Here is a 19,624-nt window from a genome sequence, read left to right as displayed (position 1 = left end):
AGAGAGAGAGAGAGAGAGAGAGAATGAAAACATGAATGAATCAATAAATAAATAATAATAATAAAAAAGAATAGACTAGGAAGGAATGATGACAAAAGAAAACGGTAAAAAAAAAAAAAAAAAAAGTTTGAAAGGAATAATGGTAAAAGACAGACCTCTTTGAACAATGGCTAGAGTAGGGTGACGTTAAATGGGTGGGACATCTGTTGGCTTCGCCGCTTAGTAGCTACATAGTAAAAAGAAGGGCCCCGCAACCAGGTGGCGATATTCGGGTTATCGCTTCTCGGCCTTTTGGCTAAGATCAAGTGTAGTATCTGTTCTTATCAGACTACACGCCATGCCGGAAGGCGAGGTGGATTCGCCGGCCAGGGTGGCGCGGTTAAGAAATTCAGTCAGGATTGAGACGGAAGATGGTGTATCTGCTGCGGCGAAGCGAAGATTTGGTGTTGACCTCGTGGTGAGAGAATTGCTTCGGGAGTTGTTTGGGGTTCCAGCGTCTTCTGTCTTTTGTCTGCAAGACTTCTCTTCTGTCGGCTTCATGGACCTGACCTTCGTGGACCTGAAAACCTGCCTCGATTTTCATGATAAGTGGAAGAAGGCTGGACCTCATGCAGCACTCGAGGGACTCGCCCTTCGCCCCCTCTACATCTGGGAGGAAGTGCCAGTGACTGTACATATGTACAACCCCTTCGTGGATCAAGCAGAAGTACGGGCTTTCCTCACCAGATACTGCTCCAAGGTCACCGGAGGTGAGAAGACTTTGAACAAATATGGCATCTGGAATGGGCGGCGGAGATTTGTGGTGAAGTTCCACGTAGATCCAGGAGCGCCAGGTGGGGTACGGCAGCCTCCAGGGTCCTTTGCCATCGGCCCTCACAGAGGCTTCTTATTCTACCCCGGCCAGCCGATGTACTGTCGAAGGTGCGGGGAGATCGGGCACACTAAGGCCAGTTGCGAGGGGAATAGGTGCAGGTTCTGCAGCGAACGTGGCCATCTAGCTGCAGACTGCAAGGCCCCACGAACCTGCAACCTCTGTGGGAGCACAGACCACCTTTACCGGGACTGCACCGCGAGACAGCGATCCTTCGCTGATCTCTTCAAAGACGGAGCTCTGCCGGGACCGTCTGCACCATGGAAAGCACCGCCAGCCAGGCAGCCAGAGGCAGCACACACCGAGGTAGGAGAGGGACAGGGGGAACAAAGCAGATCCAGCATGGCCTCGGAGCGCACCCCTTCTTCTTCTTCTTCTTCTCCTCCTGAGGCCCTGGTGCCAGACAAGATTTCGGCGCCCCCCCCTGGCGCGGAGGGGAAAGCACGGGCTGAGAGCAAGGGGGAGGAGCCGGTGGCCGCCCCTTTCGGCTCCCTCACCCCTCTCCCGAGTGCACGGCTCGTTGCAGAGGATTTGGAGGCACTGTCCGACATCATGGCCCTCAACTTCTCTGACCTTTCATCTGCCGGTGACAAGGAGGCGCCACAGAGTGTAGCAGCTGGGAGGCGAAAACTGCAAGAGGAGCCGGGGGATATCACACCCGGTAGGAAGTGCAAGGAGTCACGGCGAGGAGATGTCACACTGGACGCACCGCTTGGGGCAGGAGGGGAAGTCGGAGGAGAACGGCAAGATGATGTGGGCACTGAAGTCAGGGTAGGACCGCTACTGCCACCTAGCTGGTCTCCCGTGCTAGTGTCAGTGCCAGAGACTCAATTGGACCCGAATGGGGAAATCGGCAGCATGTTGTGGGGGGACCTCATGGACAGTGACGCAGAGGTAGGTGGGGGACAACAAGAGGGAGGGAACATGGAGGTGGCTGAGGAAGCGGGAGACGCCTGGGAGTTTAAAACCCCCAGGAGGGTAAGAAAAATGGGAATGGGGAGGGGAAGGGGAAGGGAAATGAGGGACGAACAGGGAGAACCCTTACTTTGACATGGGACCTTTCAGAGTACTGTCTCTAAATGTCAGGGGACTGCGACACATGGAGAAGAGGAAGGCTGTTTTTCTTTCATTAGAGGACTTTTGCTTTGACGCCTTCTTACTGCAAGAATGCCACTTAAAGGACGAGAGGGATGGGGAGGACTTTGCAAGGGGATGGGAGAAAGGACCTTCAGTGTGGGGGGCAGGAACTGTAAAAGAAAATGGAGTTGGGATTTTGTTTGCCTCATGGGAATTTGTTATTGAATCATATGTTTGTATTATACCTGGGAGACTTCTGTGTGTTGATATTATTTGGCGACAGGTTAAAATTAGGTTGGTAAACGTATATGCTCCATGTAAGAGGGAGGAGAGGGGTACCTTTTTTCAGAGTTTGGAGCCTTTAATTTTCACGAACAAGGTTCTTATTTTGGGAGGGGATTTTAATGTGTCACTGGATAAGGGAGGGGGGGGAAGCGGGGAACTGGCTAATCTCATCAGGAGATTCTCCCTGAGAGATTCCTTTCGGGTGGCGGGAGACGGGTCGCCGGGATATACATGGGGAAACTCGAGGGGGGCTGTATCCCGAATAGATTATTTCTTCCTGCAAAAGGGGCTGAATCTGGAGCGTTTTTACACATGGCCAGTGTGGGCCTCTGACCACTGTGCTATTGGGATCCAGGTAGCCGTGGGAGCAAGGGTAAGGGGTAGAGGGTTCTGGAAACTGAACACCAGTCTTCTTCAGGACCCAGAATTCAAAGCCGTCCTGGGGCAGGTTTATCAGGGCTGGCGAAACGTGCGTGCCCTGTGCCATACCTGGGAGGAGTGGTGGGAGGGATTGAAGCAGAGGGTGAGGGTGCTAGCGCGCCAATGGGGAAAACGACAGAGGGAGCAAAAATCAGCCAGGGTCAGGCAGTGGATGGGGAAGCTACGCCATGCATGGGCAGGGGGGGTAGGTGGAACAGCACAGACATGGGGGAGGCTAGTAGCTCTAAAAGCTGCGATACGGCAGCATTACGTAGAGCAAGCGGGAGGTTTCCTGTTGGAGAGCGGGTTACGACAGGATGGACGGGAGGAGGGGCTTTCAAAGTTTCTTTTCGCCGAGGTTAAGAAGAGGCAAGGACGCTCTACTTTTGAAGGCGTGAGGGTGGGAGGTGAAGTTGTTACAGAAATTGGCGGAATGCTAGATGCAACCGCCAAGTTCTACACGGATTTGTTCAGGGAGAGGGAGACACAAAGGGGGTCTTTGGAGCGCTGGCTGAAGGGCCTGAGACGTACACTGGGGGAGGAGGAGAGGGAAATGCTAGGGGGAGACGTCACCCTTCAGGAACTGGAGGCAGCTATGAACTCCCTGAGCACGGGAAAGGCACCGGGAGGGGACGGGCTGCCCATCGAGTTTTACCGGGCCTTATGGCCCAGGGTGGGTATAGACCTGGTGGAGGTCTATAGAGAGAGCAGGGTAACGGGCAAGTTGCCGGTCTCCATGAGGGAGGGGAGGGTCACGCTGTTGTATAAAAGAGGTGACAACAAAGAGCTGGCCAATTGGAGACCGATCACGCTGTTAACGGCAGACTACAAAATTCTGACCAAGGTCCTGACTCTTCGAATGAGGGGCGTGATGGAAGCGGTGATTCACCCTGATCAGACCTGTGGGGTGCCGGGTAGGGCGAGTAGCATCACCCTAGCCCTGATCAGGGATGCTATAGCATGGGCAGAGCAGAGAACATTGCCTTTGGCGTTGCTGAGCGTGGATCAGGAGAAGGCCTTTGACAGGGTCAGTCACCGCTTTCTTCACGCAGTTCTAGATCAGATGGGGTTTGGGGCGGCCTTTGGGGCCTGGGTGTGTCTGGTTTATGCAGAAGCGGTCAGTCGCATAGGGGTGAACGGCTTCTATTCGAGACCGGTCCACCAGAGGGGGGGAGTGAGACAGGGGTGTCCCCTATCAGCGATGCTCTACGTGGTGTATGTGGAGCCGTTGGTCGAAGCCATTAGACAGAGCATTACAGGCCTGCACATACCAGGGGGGCACGGGCAGAGCATTAAAGCGGCCATTTATGCTGACGATATGACTCTGTTCCCAACCACTGAAAAGGATTTCCAGGACATACGCCAAATCCTGACGGATTTCGGCGCAGTGGCAGGGGCTAGAGTCAACGTAGGAAAGTCTTCGATCAGGTGCTTTGGACGGTGGGCTGACAGGACAGAGGCGCCAGGGGGATTCGGGGTCGGAAAAGGGCCGCTGAAAATACTGGGCGTGCTCTTCAGACGGCGGGGAAATGCCCAGGTCAACTGGGAGGCCATGGCCCAGCGGATTCAGGCGCGGGCAGCCCTGTGGCGAACAAGAAGGCTGTCACTGTCCGACAGGGTCGAGGCGGTAAAGACGGGACTTCTGCCTTTGGTCACACATATGGCCCGCGTCTTCCCCATGCCACGCAAGCACGGGAGAAGAATAGAGAGCATCGTCTTCTCTTTCATATGGGGAGGAGGGGTGGAGAGGGTGGCCAGGAAGGAAATGTACCGGGACGTAGGAGAGGGGGGACGGGGGGTGCCGTGTCTCCCAGTTAAAGTGGCCACACTGTTTGTCGCTTTTCAAGCACGTCTCCTCGTGGAATACACAGAACATAAAGCACACTACTTCGCAAAGTTTTGGTTGGCCTTTCCTCTTCGAAAATTGGCACCATGGAAAGGGGGGGCACCATGGTCCCTCGACCGCCCATGGCATTACGAACAGGTAGTGCAGCTCCTTAGACAGCACAGCTGGCCAGTAGAGAGCGCGCTCGCACACCGGGCATTATACAAGAGGTGGAAAGAAACCGGACCACAAAGCAGGCAGGACGGCGTCAATTGGGCGGCGATACAGCCGAGGTGGTTAGACGGGGCGGGCCGGGACCTCCACTGGCTAGCTGCAAAAGACAGATTACCAGTGAGAGAACGGCTACACAGACACGGGGCGGGGAGGTCACCCCTGTGCCCACTGGGATGCGGAGAGGAGGAAACAACACGTCACGCCATGTGGGCCTGTCCGGGGGTGAGGAATTTGTGGAGGGAGCTAGAGAGTTGGCTAAGGAGCTGGGGGGAAGTCAGATTCACCGGGGACCTGATCGTATACGGGAAGGGCTTGACAGGCACACAGCAGGACAAAGCGAGGGTTATATGGGACACTGTCTCAGAGGGTAAGAACGTGCTGTGGGCCTGGAGACATCAGTGCCTCAGAAAGAAGTCGCCCCGTACGATTGGGAGAGTGTTGACAGTCTGGGTCATTGGGAGGATTCGGAGAAAGGTTAGCGCTTTCAGAAAATTACACGGGGTGTCCCGGACAGAGCAAGTGTGGGGGGGTTTGACCAGAGTTGGGGTGGGCTGAGGGGCTGGGTCATGGGTGTTTCTTCCTTGGGCCTTGACCTTTGGGGCCCAGTGTCACGAATATATTTGTGCCTGTATGTTGGGTGGTGGGACTGTTTTCCTTATGGCATGTATTGTGTTGGCTGCTTTCTGGAATAAAGAAATAGAAAAAAATCTGTTCTTATCAGTTTAATATCTGATACGCCCTCTATATGAGGGCTACATATTAAATGGATTTTTAGAACAGGGAGCCAGAACAGGAGCTTGCTCCTTCTGCTCCACGCATCGACCTGGTATTGCAGTACCTCCAGGAGCGGTGCACCTTCCTTACAGCGGTGCAAAGAAAGAAGAAACGACTGGGTCGTTGGCTAAGTGCTCAAGAGGGCTGGAATTGATCGGGGGATGGTCAGTTCCTGTGATCTGTCTTGTTTTTTCTCTGCTTGTGTTTTGAAGTGAACCCATGCATGCTTGTGTTGTTTTCTTCTTCTGTTTGTTTATTTATTTATTTATTTATTTAATTCTGTACTTGCTGGCAGGGGAGGGTCTTTTTCGCGCGTTTTCCGTTTTCCCTCCGTTTTTGTTCTTTTTTTTTTTTTTTTTTTTTTAACTTTTTTTTTTTTTTAACTCGATATGTTGTTTGGCTTGTCTCTTTGTGTTCTTTTGTGTCCCCTTCTGCTCTTTAGGCAAGGACGACCGTCCCGCTCAGGTGTGACGTCATCAGGACTCGTGCGTTTTAACTGGAGGAGAAGACAAAAAAGTTGAAGGTTGTCTTCCCTCTCAATCTGCCCTTGCTCCAGCTGCCTCGGCCCTTTCTGGACCTCGGAGGGGTTTGGTGGGTTACGGGTATAGCTCGGGTTTCTCTTCATTCACGTATAAATCTTTCGCCTTTTACTAAAGATTTCCGTGGAAGGGAACGTTGACGAGTATTGCTTATTTTTTGAAAGCTTTGCTTTTAGCGAAGCTGCTCATCTCAGTACCAAAAAAAAAAAAAAAAAAAAAAAAAAAAGACAGAGAGAGAGAGAGAGAGAGAGAGAGAGAGAATGAAAACATGAATGATTCAATAAATAATAATAATAAAAAAAAATAGACTAGGAAGGAATGATGACAAAAGAAAACAGTAAAAAAAAATAAAAAGTTTGAAAGGAATAATGGTAAAAGACAGACCTCTTTGAACAATGGCTAGAGTAGGGTGACGTTAAATGGGTGGGACATCTGTTGGCTTCGCCGCTTAGTAGCTACATAGTAAAAAGAAGGGCCCCGCAACCAGGTGGCGATATTCGGGTTATCGCTTCTCGGCCTTTTGGCTAAGATCATGCCGCAAGCAGCAGAAGGCGACAAGATGCCGGCCCGAGTGGTGCGGCTGAAGAATTCCGTCAGGCTGGAGCTGGAAAAGGATTCCCCCCAGGACGTGAGGGATCGGTTTGGCTGCGACTGGCTGGTGTTGAGAGTCCTGCAGGATCTGGTACAGATAGAAAAGAGCAAAATTTTCTGCCTGCAGGACTTCTCTGGTGCTGGATTTCTGGACCTCACCTTCTTTGCTTTGGCGGACTGCACGGCGTTCTACGAGAGGTGCAGCAGGCTGAGGGACCACGAACGGATGAGGGGCATCAAGGTTTCGCCGCTCTTCGCCCTGGAGGAGGTGCCCATCACCGTCCACCTCTACAACCCCTACGTAGAGGACGGGCTCATCAGGGCATTCCTGGGCCGCTATTGCTCCTCCGTATCGGCTGGGGAGCGGCTCCGGGGTCGCTTTGGCATCTGGAATGGAAAGCGGAAGTTCCAGGTCCGGCTCCGGGCGGATCCAGCAGTCCCAGGGGCTTACCTTCACCCCCCAGGGAGCTTTGCCATAGGTCCGCATCAGGGGTTCCTCCACTACCCTGGACAGCCCCTTTACTGCCGGAGATGCGGGGGCCCTGGCCATACGAAGGAGGCCTGCACGGGACTGCGCTGCCGTTTCTGCGGAGAGGAAGGCCACATGGCGGCCAACTGTAGGGCCCCCAAGTCCTGCAGCTTGTGTGGCAGCAGAGATCACCTGTTTCGCAACTGCCCGGAAAAGTCGGCACCGGCGGCCAGCGTGGTCACGGGGCCTTCTGGTCCTGCAGCTGGAGAGCCTGCTTCGCCGCCGCTCAGCGAACCTGTCAGTCCCCCAGCCGGCACGTCAGCTGTTCCAGAGGAGTAATTGGAGGAAGGGGCACGCTCATCTACCCCCTCACCCACCCCAGACCTGCCCCCAGGCCAGGCTCCTCGATTCCCTCCCGAGTCCGGTCAAGGTGGGGAGGATCCGGCACCTATTCTCAGCCTGGAGGCTGTGCCGCCTGCTGGAAGAACAGTCACGGTAGCCCAGCTAGACTCAGGTCCGGGCCCTTGGACCCCCATCAACTGGGCCGAAGCCTTGGAGGCACTTGACCTCCCTGGTGCCAGACCGGCGTTGGACTGGGCGGATGAGGTCATCCCAGACAGCCAGGAAAGGATGGACACTTCCCCAGCCCCGGGTCCCTCCAGGGTCCGCCCAGCAAGGGAGGCGAAGGATGACGTTGAGAACGACAGGGAGCCCAAACGCTCCCGCAGCGCAGAGGTGCAGGAGTTTGACCTCCTCACAGTGGAAGAGTCTGTGTCCGCTGAACCTGAGGATCCAGGGTCAGAGACGCGGCAGCAGCTGCTGGTCACTGCCTCCCCCGCTGCGGAACTTTCTCCCTTACTCCTTAGCGGACTTGGGGGCAGCCAGGGAGAGGATGTTGGGGGGGGGAATGGACAAGGGTGACAGCCAGACGAGCTGGGAGGGGTAGGGCGAGAAGCAGAGACTCCGATGATGGGACAGTTTAGGGGGTGCCTTCAAGTGGACCTTGGGGGGAGGGACAGCACGGATGGGGGGCAGGGTGGGGATGGGGGGCTTTTCCTTGGGGAGGGAGGGGGAGAGAAGGAGGGTCATGAGAAGGCAGTGGCTGGTTCTTCCTTACATAGGGTGGAGGGTGGGAGGTGGGTGCAGCAGGCGGGGGAGGGAGGGTGCAGGGGTAGTAGCGGGGGGGACCAGTTGCAGTGGACGGAGAAAGGAGGGGCTGAGAGGAGGGGACAGGCTAGCACGGGGGAGAAGGATGGCATCCCCAGTTGGGAGGATCAGCGAGGGCAGGGGCAGGACAGCAAGCCTGTTCTAACCATTGGCACTCTAAATTGCAGGGGCTTGAAGAATGGGGAAAAGAGGAGGGCTGTGTTTATGGACCTGCAGGGATCTAATTTTGATTTTGTGTTCCTGCAGGAATGCCACATCGACTCTGAGGACACCCGGCGGTGTTTTGCGAAGGACTGGAGGTGGGGCCCCTCGGAATGGAGCACAGGGACCGGGAGAGGGGACGGGGTAGGTCTCGTCTTTCGGTCTTTTGAGTTCACACTAACGGCAGTCCAGAACATCGTGCCAGGGCGAGTGCTGTGCGTCGATGGCACTTGGAAGGGCACCCGGTTCCGGGCGATAGTTGTCTATGCCCCCAGCAAAGCAGGGGACCGCCGGGGTTTCTTTGGTGCCTTGGTGCCGCTGCTCTGTACGAGCCGAGTGCTGGTGGTGGGCGGGGACTTCAATATAGATCCGGACACCAGCCCGGGAAGCGAGCTGGCCCACGTTATGGCAGGCGCCAGGCTGGTGGACGTGTACAGGTCGGTCGAGCCGCACTCGAAGGGTAACTCTTGGAGGAACTCCAGGGGGGACGCCTCGAGGCTCGACCACCTGTATGTGGCTGAAGGTACAGAGGTTCTGGGCTGCACCTTGTCCCCATCCTGGGCCTCTGATCACTGCCTGGTAGGGATGAGTATGAGGACTGAGGGGTTCCGGATAGGCAGGGGTCTGTGGAGAATGGACACATCCTTGCTCCAAGACCCTTCCTTCCGCACCGTGTTTTGTCTGTTGTATCAGGGGTGGAGACAGCTCCGAGTGCTGTACAGCACGCAGCAGGAGTGGTGGGAGGACTTGAAAGGGAGAGTCGCCACTTTATGCTGGAGGTGGGGGTGGGAGAAAGGCAGGAGGAGGAGGGAGTGGCTCGCCCGCTGGACCAATGCCTTGCATTCGGCCTGGCGTGGAGGCGACAGGATCCAAATTAGAATGGCCAGCGAGGCCCTTGGGGCATACCATCAGGCTGAGGCCCGCAGGTACTGCTCCCTGGCTCGAAGGCAGAAGCTGGAGCAAGACGAACGTCCGACCCGCGGCTTCTTTCAGAGCGTGAGAGAGCGTCAGAGCAAGCAGCGGATGGACGGACTGAGGGAAGGGGACCAGCTGGTCACATCAATCACGGGAATGCTCCGCATTGCCTGAGTTTTTTTCGCTGACCTCTTTAGGGAAAAAACGGTGGTGGGCGATCTTGTGGCACCGTTCCTCGACGGTGTCCGGGACCGGCTGCCGGAGAAGGAGAGGGGGGAGCTGGAGGTTGGCATCGCGCTGGAAGAACTGGAGAACGCCATGCTCTCCCTTAAGTGCGGTGTCGCCCCGGGAGGGGACGGCCTCCCGGTGGAGTTCTACAGGTCCTTCTGGCCACTGGTCGGACCGGACCTGGCGGAGGTCTACCGGGAGGCCAGCGAGCTAGGCACGCTGCCACAGTCGGCTCTTACAGGGCTCATTACCCTGCTGCCCAAGAAGGGTGATAGGGCCATGCTGACCAACTGGCGGCCCATTACTCTTCTCACGGCAGACTATAAGATCCTAGCCAAGGTGCTGGTCTTGAGGCTCAGGAAGGTGATGGGGTTGGTAGTGCACCCAGATCAGACGTGCGGGGTGCCTGGCCGCATGTGCGCCATGAACCTGGCACTCATACGGGACGCTCTGGCCTGGGCTGAACAGCGGCAGGTGCCACTGGCCCTCCTGAGTCTTGACCAGGAGAAGGCCTTTGACCGGGTCAATCACACCTTCCTGTTTGGGGTTTTGGAGAAGATGGGTTTTGGCCCGAGTTTTCTTGCAGCAGTAAGGCTGCTGTATAGAGGAGCGGTGAGCCGCGTCGGCGTAAACGGTTTCTACTCGGGCATCCTTGAGCAGGGGGGTGGGGTCAGGCAGGGTTGCCCGTTGTCTCCCCTCCTCTATGTACTGTATTTGGAACCCCTGGTAGAGCAGCTCAGACAAGAGCCCGGTTTAGTGGGCCTACACATCCCAGGGGGGAAGGGGCTGGCTGCCAAGGTGTCCGTTTATGCGGACGACACGACTTTGTTCCTCGGCTCAGACGAGGACTTCCGGGTTGCGAGCAGGGTCCTGGAGGCATTCTCAGACGCCACCGGGGCCCGCATCAACCGGGGAAAGTCCGCCGTCCTGTTTGCAGGTGCATGGGCGGGCAGGAGAGATGTGCCGGGAGGTTTTTCCCTGTGTAAGGACGGCCTCAAGATCCTGGGCGTTGTCTTTTGGAGAGAAGGCAGCGCCCAGAGGAACTGGGACATCGCCCTGGGCAAACTACATGCCAAGGTGGAGCTCTGGGGCAGGAGGGACCTGTCGCTGACAGGTAGAGTGCTGGTGGTGAAGGCTGACCTCATGGCTGGGCTGAACCACTTTGGCCTATGTCTTCCCCCCCCTTTTGTGACGGGTAGGCGTCTAGAACGCACGCTCTTTACCTTCGTGTGGGGGGGAAGACAGGAAAAAGTCAAGAGGTGTACTATGTACAAGGACAGGGAGAGGGGAGGAAGGGGGGTGCCGTGCGCTCCTTTGAAGCTCCTCACCCTGTTCGCGGCATTTCACGCGAGACTGGTGGGGGAATCCGCGGTTCACGCCGCGAGTCTCTTCGCCAGGTTCTGGCTCGCGTTCCCCCTGAGAGCGGTGATACCTTGGAGAGGGACGGTGCCATGGTCGATGGAACGCCCCTGGCACTACCAGAGGGTGGCAGAATTTGTCAGGGACCAACCCTGGTGTCTGGAAGAGGGGCTCGTGCTAGACCACAGGCGACTGTACAAGGCCTGGAGGGACAGGCACGTGGTGCAAGTCATGGGCGGTGAACCGCTAGAGCCGGAGGTCGACTGGATTGCGCTCCAGCCTAGATGGGCCAGTACGGACCTACACTGGTTGGGTGCCCTGGGCCGTTTGCCTATTAGAGAGCGCCTGCATAGGCACAGGATGGCCCGGTCTTCTGCCTGCCCGTTGAGGTGCGGGGGTGAGGAGACGGTTGGCCACGCGATGTGGTCGTGCCCCGTGGCGGCAGCCCTCTGGGCTAGGGTAAGAGATTGGTGGCGGTCCATAGGAGGAAGGACTCCCTTGACCAGGGAGCTCATCCTCTATGGCCAGAGGTTGCGCCAAGCCCCGCGAGAAGAGAGACGAGTACTGTGGACTGTAGTGTCGGCGGCAAAGTGTGTGCTCTGGGGAACACGCTGCGAGTCCCTTCGGAGATTGGACCCCCGGGTGGACTCAGAGTAACTCTTGGAGGAACTCCAGGGGGGACGCCTCGAGGCTCGACCACCTGTATGTGGCTGAAGGTACAGAGGTTCTGGGCTGCACCTTGTCCCCATCCTGGGCCTCTGATCACTGCCTGGTAGGGATGAGTATGAGGACTGAGGGGTTCCGGATAGGCAGGGGTCTGTGGAGAATGGACACATCCTTGCTCCAAGACCCTTCCTTCCGCACCGTGTTTTGTCTGTTGTATCAGGGGTGGAGACAGCTCCGAGTGCTGTACAGCACGCAGCAGGAGTGGTGGGAGGACTTGAAAGGGAGAGTCGCCACTTTATGCTGGAGGTGGGGGTGGGAGAAAGGCAGGAGGAGGAGGGAGTGGCTCGCCCGCTGGACCAATGCCTTGCATTCGGCCTGGCGTGGAGGCGACAGGATCCAAATTAGAATGGCCAGCGAGGCCCTTGGGGCATACCATCAGGCTGAGGCCCGCAGGTACTGCTCCCTGGCTCGAAGGCAGAAGCTGGAGCAAGACGAACGTCCGACCCGCGGCTTCTTTCAGAGCGTGAGAGAGCGTCAGAGCAAGCAGCGGATGGACGGACTGAGGGAAGGGGACCAGCTGGTCACATCAATCACGGGAATGCTCCGCATTGCCTGAGTTTTTTTCGCTGACCTCTTTAGGGAAAAAACGGTGGTGGGCGATCTTGTGGCACCGTTCCTCGACGGTGTCCGGGACCGGCTGCCGGAGAAGGAGAGGGGGGAGCTGGAGGTTGGCATCGCGCTGGAAGAACTGGAGAACGCCATGCTCTCCCTTAAGTGCGGTGTCGCCCCGGGAGGGGACGGCCTCCCGGTGGAGTTCTACAGGTCCTTCTGGCCACTGGTCGGACCGGACCTGGCGGAGGTCTACCGGGAGGCCAGCGAGCTAGGCACGCTGCCACAGTCGGCTCTTACAGGGCTCATTACCCTGCTGCCCAAGAAGGGTGATAGGGCCATGCTGACCAACTGGCGGCCCATTACTCTTCTCACGGCAGACTATAAGATCCTAGCCAAGGTGCTGGTCTTGAGGCTCAGGAAGGTGATGGGGTTGGTAGTGCACCCAGATCAGACGTGCGGGGTGCCTGGCCGCATGTGCGCCATGAACCTGGCACTCATACGGGACGCTCTGGCCTCTGACCTACACTGGTTGGGTGCCCTGGGCCGTTTGCCTATTAGAGAGCGCCTGCATAGGCACAGGATGGCCCGGTCTTCTGCCTGCCCGTTGAGGTGCGGGGGTGAGGAGACGGTTGGCCACGCGATGTGGTCGTGCCCCGTGGCGGCAGCCCTCTGGGCTAGGGTAAGAGATTGGTGGCGGTCCATAGGAGGAAGGACTCCCTTGACCAGGGAGCTCATCCTCTATGGCCAGAGGTTGCGCCAAGCCCCGCGAGAAGAGAGACGAGTACTGTGGACTGTAGTGTCGGCGGCAAAGTGTGTGCTCTGGGGAACACGCTGCGAGTCCCTTCGGAGATTGGACCCCCGGGTGGACTCAGAGTCGGTGTGGGCAGCCCTCCGCAGCAGAGTGCAACAGGTAAGAAGGGAGGATGAAAATGGGGAGGGAATCATTAGGGTGGGGGTAGGACAGCTGGAAGGTGGCGGCTTCGCGGGCCCGACTGTTCTGGGACGGCCTTGGTGGCCGCGGGGAAAGGAAGGGGGGCAGGAGATGTGAGAGGAAGGGAAGAATGAGGGGGCTTGGGGGAATATCTAGTGCTGGGAAATTATTTGAGTTGGGGGGTTTTCCCGTGTTGGCTTTGGCTGAGGTTTCTGCTGTGTTCTTTTTGTTATCTGTGTTGCAGACGCAGGGAAGATGCCGGAGATCCGAGGGGTCGACTTACGTTGTTGCTCAAGTCATGTTTTGGTGGTGGGATGCCAGTTTGTTTTCTTTTCTGTATGTGATGTGTGATGTGATCTTCTAAATAAAGCTCTGGTTTGATCATCAAAAAAAAAATAAAAAATCCCGCCCAGGTGTGACGTCATCCGGACTCGTACGTTTTAACTGGAGGAGAAGACAAAAAAGTTGAAGGTTGTCTTCCCTCTCAATCTGCCCTTGCTCCCTGCCTTCCTCCAGCTGCCTCGGCCCTTTCTGGACCTCGGAGGGGTTTGTTGGGTTGCGGGTATAGCTCGGGTTTCTCTTCATTCACGTATAAATCTTTCGCCTTTTACTAAAGATTTCCGTGGAGGGGAACGTTGACGAGTATTGCTTATTTTTTGAAAGCTTTGCTTTTAGCGAAGCTGCTCATTTCAGTACCAAAAAAGAGAGAGAGAGAGAGAGAGAGAATGAAAACATGAATGAATCAATAAATAATAATAAAAAAAAAATAAATAGACTAGGAAGGAATGACGACAAAAGAAAACAGTAAAAAAGAAAAAAAAAAGTTTGAAAGGAATAATGGTAAAAGACAGACCTCTTTGAACAATGGCTAGAGTAGGGTGACGTTAAATGGGTGGGACATCTGTTGGCTTCGCCGCTTAGTAGCTACATAGTAAAAAGAAGGGCCCCGCAACCAGGTGGCGATATTTGGGTTATCGCTTCTCGGCCTTTTGGCTAAGATCAAGTGTAGTATCTGTTCTTATCTCATCGAAGTGCTGAAGGAACGACTCGGCTGTGCTTGGGCATAGTTTTAGAGGAGTTCAGGGGTGAACATATGTGTAGCAGCAGGTGGCCTGACCGCCGCTGCCGCAGGGGGATCCCTTGAACTCCTTTTTGTTTTTATTTATTTGTTTTACCTGTTTTTTAGTCTAGTTCCCAGCCCACCCGGACCACGTCGGCAAGGAAGCTCGGCTGGACGACTACGACGAGCGGACGGACTGGCCCTAGGACCTGCCTGCTTTGGAGCCTGCCTGGAGGAGCGGACGGCGCCATGGACTCAAGGCCTTGGGGCTCTGCGGGGCAGGACGAGTCCCGGGCTGCGGCTCGATATCCCCTTCATTGGAGCCTGGTGTAGGGGTAGGCGGAGGCGTGCCCCACACCATACGGTTCCAATGGAGGGACCTGGATGACGGGGCCCTCTTTACCGAGCGGGTCCCGTTCATCCGGGAGGTCCTTTTTATTGGGCTGGGGTTAAAGCCCGAGGATCTCGTCTGCGCCCAGCGCAACAACGCCCTGAGGTTTTTCGATGTCACCATGGCGTCTGAGGCGACTTACGGGCGGGTGCTGGGGCTGGGCCGGGTCTTGGGTGATCATCCGCTGGGGAGACACTACACCATGGCCTCCATGTGGGAGACGAACCGGCGGATGGTCACGGTACATGTATTCAATCCTTTTGTACCGGCCGAGTCCGTCCGCCGTTTTCTGGCGCGATTTGGGGAGGTCCAGCCAGGGGAGAGAATGGTCCGGGATGAGCTGGGGATCTGGAACGGGCGCCGCCAATATATGGTTACTTTTAAAGAAGAACATGGAAGCCTGAGGTACCCCCCTGCTAATTTCACCCTGGATGGCAGCAAGGGGTACCTCTTCTTCAGGGGACAGCCCGCCTTCTGCCGGGGGTGCCTCAAGTATGGGCACCAGGCCGAGGGGTGCGAGGAGATGGAATGTAAGAACTGCTTGGGGAAGGGGCACCTGGCCAGGAATTGCCAGAACCCCCGCCGATGCAGGAGCTGTGGCGGGGAGGGACATTTAGCCCACTCCTGTCCTAGTCGGGCACCATCATATGCTACGGTGCTGGCTGGGGCAGGGGCGGGCGGAAGAAGGGAGGTGGCCGCCAGAAGTGGAGAGGACGAGCACATTTTACCTGGGGAGGCTGTGGCCACCTCCTCTCCCATCATGGCCAGGCGCCCCACCCTGAGCTCGACCCCTCGGCCCAACTTGCAGGCGCCCCCCACCATCCCCTCTGGAAAGCGGCCGAGGGAGCGAGAGGAGAGGCCAAAGAAGAGGAAGAAGGCGGGTTCCCCTGTGGCAGCGCCCGTGGGAGCTCCTCCTCGTTCACCCCTGCCCCCCAAACCAGAAGAAGCCAGCCTGCCCGTGTCCGAGGATACCCCACCACAACCATCTGGGTCCGAGGACACCCCGCCACCACCGCAGGAGTATGGGGGCAGGGAGGCCCCCCCCAACGAGTCGGCATACTTGGAGGGGGTGGCTCCTCTCCCCATTGACAAGAGGAGAGGTTCAGAGAGGGGCTCCCTTGTTTTAGAAGAGTTTTAATTGTTTCTTATTTGGTTTTAATCCCCCTTTTTATCCTTTTATGGCAGATTTTACTGTTTTAACCATCAACGTCAGAGGGCTTCGAAACGCGGTTAAGAGGGCAGCAGTGTTCCAGGATCTGGCATCTATCTCCCCGACCATCTGCTGTTTGCAGGAGGTTCACCTGCGGGACCAGAGGGACGAGGCTCTTTTCTCACAACAGTGGGTAAGAGGTAGGGCCTACTGGAGCGTGGGTGGCGTCCATTCCTCGGGTGTGGGAATCCTTCTTGGAGACCGCACCTTTGAGAAGGTAAGCCCGTTTACCATCCATCAAGGCAGAGCGTTGGGCTTAGACGCCACTTGGAGAGGTCAAAACATTAGAGTTTTGTGCATCTACGCTCCAGTAGATGCCTCGTCCCGTATTAACTTTTTAGAAGTTCTGGCCCCCTTTTGTGTGACAAATAGGCACTTAATCGTGGCAGGTGATTTTAATATAAATTTAGAGGGGGGAGATGATGTCAGCCGGAAACACTTCCAGAATTTGTCCAGCGATTTCAGCCTTACTGACGGTTTTAAAGTTTGCAACCCCGGAAATCCGGGCCATACCTGGCATAACACTAGAGGGGCACAAAGCCGCCTAGATTACATATTAGTGTCCCCCACTATAGTTGTTAAAAAGGCCTCCTTGACCCCACGGTGGTTCTCAGACCATATGATGGTAGAGGCCACAGTCTCCATTAATGCCCCCTCCATTGGTAGAGGGTATTGGAAACTGAATGTGGAGATCCTGGAGGAAAGAGAGTATCAGACTCTCTTTAGGGATCACTTCGCAGTCTGGTCAGACTGCAAGGGTGACTTTGCTTCTCCAGCTGCATGGTGGGAGCACATCAAAGAGAGAATTCGTGCTCTTACAAACCACTATTGCAGACGCCGCAAAGCCGAAAAGCTGAAGCGGGTAAGGGATTTGGAGAAGCAATTGAAGGAACAACACATTAATTGTAAAGGTGGTCAAACTGGTTCAAAGGTGGTCAAACTGGCCCAGTATGCAGACGACACTACGTTGTTCGTATGCTCGGACCGGTCACTCAGGATTGCCTTAGACATGGTGCAGGCGTTCGGTAGAGCTTCCGGTGCGGCATTGAACCTTGGCAAGTCGGTAGTCAAGTACTTCGGCAGTTGGACAGATCGAAGGGACATTGTAGGGGGTTTGGCCCTCAGCGATGGTCCTCTGAAGATCTTGGGGGTCTCCTTCATGGCAGAAGGGGCTGCCCGAGCCAACTGGGAAGAGCGTTTAGCTCTGGCCAGGCGCAAGATGGGGCTGTGGAAAGCCAGGTCCCTGTCCTTTCTGGGTAAGGTATTGGCATTAAAAGTAGATGTCCTTCCCTCACTGTTGTATTTAGCTCATGTCCACCCCATGCCCCGCTGCATGCGGCGAGGGCTTACTAAAGACGTTTTCAGTCTCGTCTGGGGAGGTAGATATGAGTATGTTAAGTGGGAAGTGATGTACCTGGGAAAGGACAAGGGAGGGAGGGATGTACCTGACTTCCCTCTTAAGCTGGATTGTCTGTTTTCTGCACAGCTCTGTGCACGCCTGGCAGCTCCCCTAGTACACCCCCATCAACATTTTGTACGGTTGTGGCTGTCCTGGCCAATGCGTACTCTAGTGAGTACGTGGTCCAACTCCTGCCCTAAGGCTGAGACCCTACCGGATCACTATAAGCACCTGGTAAGATGGAACAGGTCGCTTCCGGTGGGGTTGAAGCCCGAGACCTTTGTTAGGCACCGAGCTTTGTATAAAGCTGTTCTGGATGCCTGAGGTACTCGCTCTGTGGTGGGCTTGGAGAAGGACACTTGGTCTAGAGTTCAGCCAAAAGGGTTAGACAACCGGCTGCAGGACCTGAATTGGCAATGTGTTCATGGCAAGTTGCCAGTCAGGGATGTTTTGTATAGGCACAGGCTCACCAGACACCCGCGCTGCCCCAGAACCTCATGTGCCAATGAGGAAACTCTTGGCCACGTGTTCTGGGACTGTGGGTATGCTCAGGTGATCTGGACAAGGATAGCCGACCTATGCAGAGCATTTGACCCGCAGTTCAATTTGACCAGAGAAAAGGTCATAAGAGGGTGGCCTCAGGATACCAGGTCTCCCTTCTTGTCCCGGATGTAGGTGGTGGTGAGCATTACCAAGCGGGAGCTGTGGAATGCTCGTACTGACGTCATCCGTAGAGGGACAAACCTGGAAACCGAGGGAATATACAGGAAAATCCATGCTGATCTGTCTTTTCGGATGGAGTTAGATGTCATCCGGTGGGGGTATCACGCAGCGAAGGAGAGTTGGAAGGGCCTCTTCGAGCTGTAGTTCCCACCGTTGAAGAAACACAACTTCATCCTGTGATTCTATGAATCACTTTTGGTTTTATTGATGTTCTGCCTTTAAATTGGAAGGGGTTTTAATTTTTTTGATTTGTTTGTTTGCCCAGGCACAGCCTACACTTGTATTAGAGGAGTGGATTTAAAAGAAAAAAATATTTTAATTTCATTTAGATAGTTTTACATATTTATTATTAAGTTATGTTTTATGTGTTTTTTAGATAATAAATTTTGTTTAAATTTTTTATGGGAATGATGAAAGAAGAGTAACCTAGTGTTAAAATACATACTGGTGAAATGATTTCTGACCCAATAAAGAAAGAAAAAAAAAATCTGTTCTTATCAGCAAACCTGACTTTTTTTAGGGACGGACTTCAACATTTTAAATATTCATGGTTTTAATGATAAAAATGACAGGTACGACCTTTTAGAAGACCTGCAGCCCCACATGCTAGGGGGAGGGTTCCTTTAGCGGTGGGAGGGGATTTTAACTGTGTTTTAACTAGGAAAGATAGGAAAGGGAAGGGGGATGATTTTAAATTAGATGAGACATCGTTTTTATTACAGGGGTTAGTCAAGGACAAAGAAAATGACAGCAATGTGGAAAAAAAATATATATATATAACAAAATGAAGTTGTCAATGGTGTAAAGAAGGTGTTTTTTATCATGTTTTATTGTACTCTATTTTATTTATAGATTTATTTCAACAACGCTTTTAAATGGAGTTTAATAAAGACATGGGGAAGGGAAAACAATGGTTTTTAAAGCAAAATGAAAACATGATTTTAAGGGAATGTGATGTCTATTTGGTTTGAGTGATGATGTGTTTTAAAATGTATGTTTTATGTAAATCTCGTGCACTTTGCTTTTATGTAAAAATGTCTCACTTGGATTTTAAAATGTATGGTGACAAAAACTTTTTCGAAAGAAAAAATCTGTTCTTATCAGTTTGGATCTGAAGAGAACGTCGGCTATGCTTGGGCTTAGTTTTAGAAGGAGTTCCGGGGAGACTATATGTGCAGCTAGTGGGTGGCTTGTCCACCACTGCCGCAAGTGTCTTCCTCGGGCTTCTTTTTCTTTTTTTTAAATTTATTTTATCATTTTTAGATTAGCTCTCAGCCCTCCCGGATGACGAAAAGCAAGAAGAAGTCTCCGCCGAAGATGACAACGACGACGGCAACAACGACGGCGGCGGGGACGATTCTTCCCCGGCTGGACGACCCTCGGTGACGGACGGACCAGCTGATGGACCGGCTGGCTCTGGGACCAGCCGGAGGGAATTCCATCGCTGACGGCGCCGTGGAGTCGGGACCTCGGGGCTCTGCGGGGCAGGATGGGGCCCCGACGGCGGCGGCCTCAGCACCTGGGATATCCCCTCTGCTGGGATCCGGCAGTGGTGGGCGCATGGGGGTCCCCCACACGTCCGGTTCCAGTGGAGGAATCCGGGTGAAGGCGCTCTCTTCACCGAGAGGGTGCCTTTCATCCGGGAGGTCCTGTTTGCGGCGCTGGGGCTAAAACCGG

At 54.8% G+C, this 19,624-nt stretch overlaps 3 non-coding genes and 2 pseudogenes across 3 annotated transcripts; all 5 read left to right on the top strand.

Moving 5' to 3' along the window:
• Positions 1 to 275: 275 nt before the first annotated feature.
• On the top strand, positions 276 to 424 carry LOC125802666 (U2 spliceosomal RNA; annotated as a pseudogene).
• A 4,964-nt stretch (positions 425 to 5,388) lies between these two features.
• LOC125802588 (U2 spliceosomal RNA) lies at positions 5,389 to 5,572 on the top strand. Its single transcript, XR_007439698.1, has one exon. It is a non-coding gene; the product is annotated as a U2 spliceosomal RNA (small nuclear RNA).
• A 519-nt stretch (positions 5,573 to 6,091) lies between these two features.
• LOC125802829 (U5 spliceosomal RNA) lies at positions 6,092 to 6,208 on the top strand. Its single transcript, XR_007439881.1, has one exon. It is a non-coding gene; the product is annotated as a U5 spliceosomal RNA (small nuclear RNA).
• Positions 6,209 to 13,729: 7,521 nt separating this feature from the next.
• LOC125802683 (U5 spliceosomal RNA) lies at positions 13,730 to 13,846 on the top strand. The gene has a single exon (XR_007439733.1). It is a non-coding gene; the product is annotated as a U5 spliceosomal RNA (small nuclear RNA).
• Positions 13,847 to 14,137: 291 nt separating this feature from the next.
• Positions 14,138 to 14,344, top strand: LOC125802660 (U2 spliceosomal RNA; annotated as a pseudogene).
• Positions 14,345 to 19,624: the final 5,280 nt, after the last annotated feature.

Source organism: Astyanax mexicanus, chromosome 6 (assembly GCF_023375975.1).
Source record: "Astyanax mexicanus isolate ESR-SI-001 chromosome 6, AstMex3_surface, whole genome shotgun sequence".
Taxonomy (NCBI): Eukaryota; Metazoa; Chordata; class Actinopteri; order Characiformes; family Acestrorhamphidae; genus Astyanax; species Astyanax mexicanus.
This window is presented reverse-complemented; position numbering and strand designations above follow the sequence as displayed.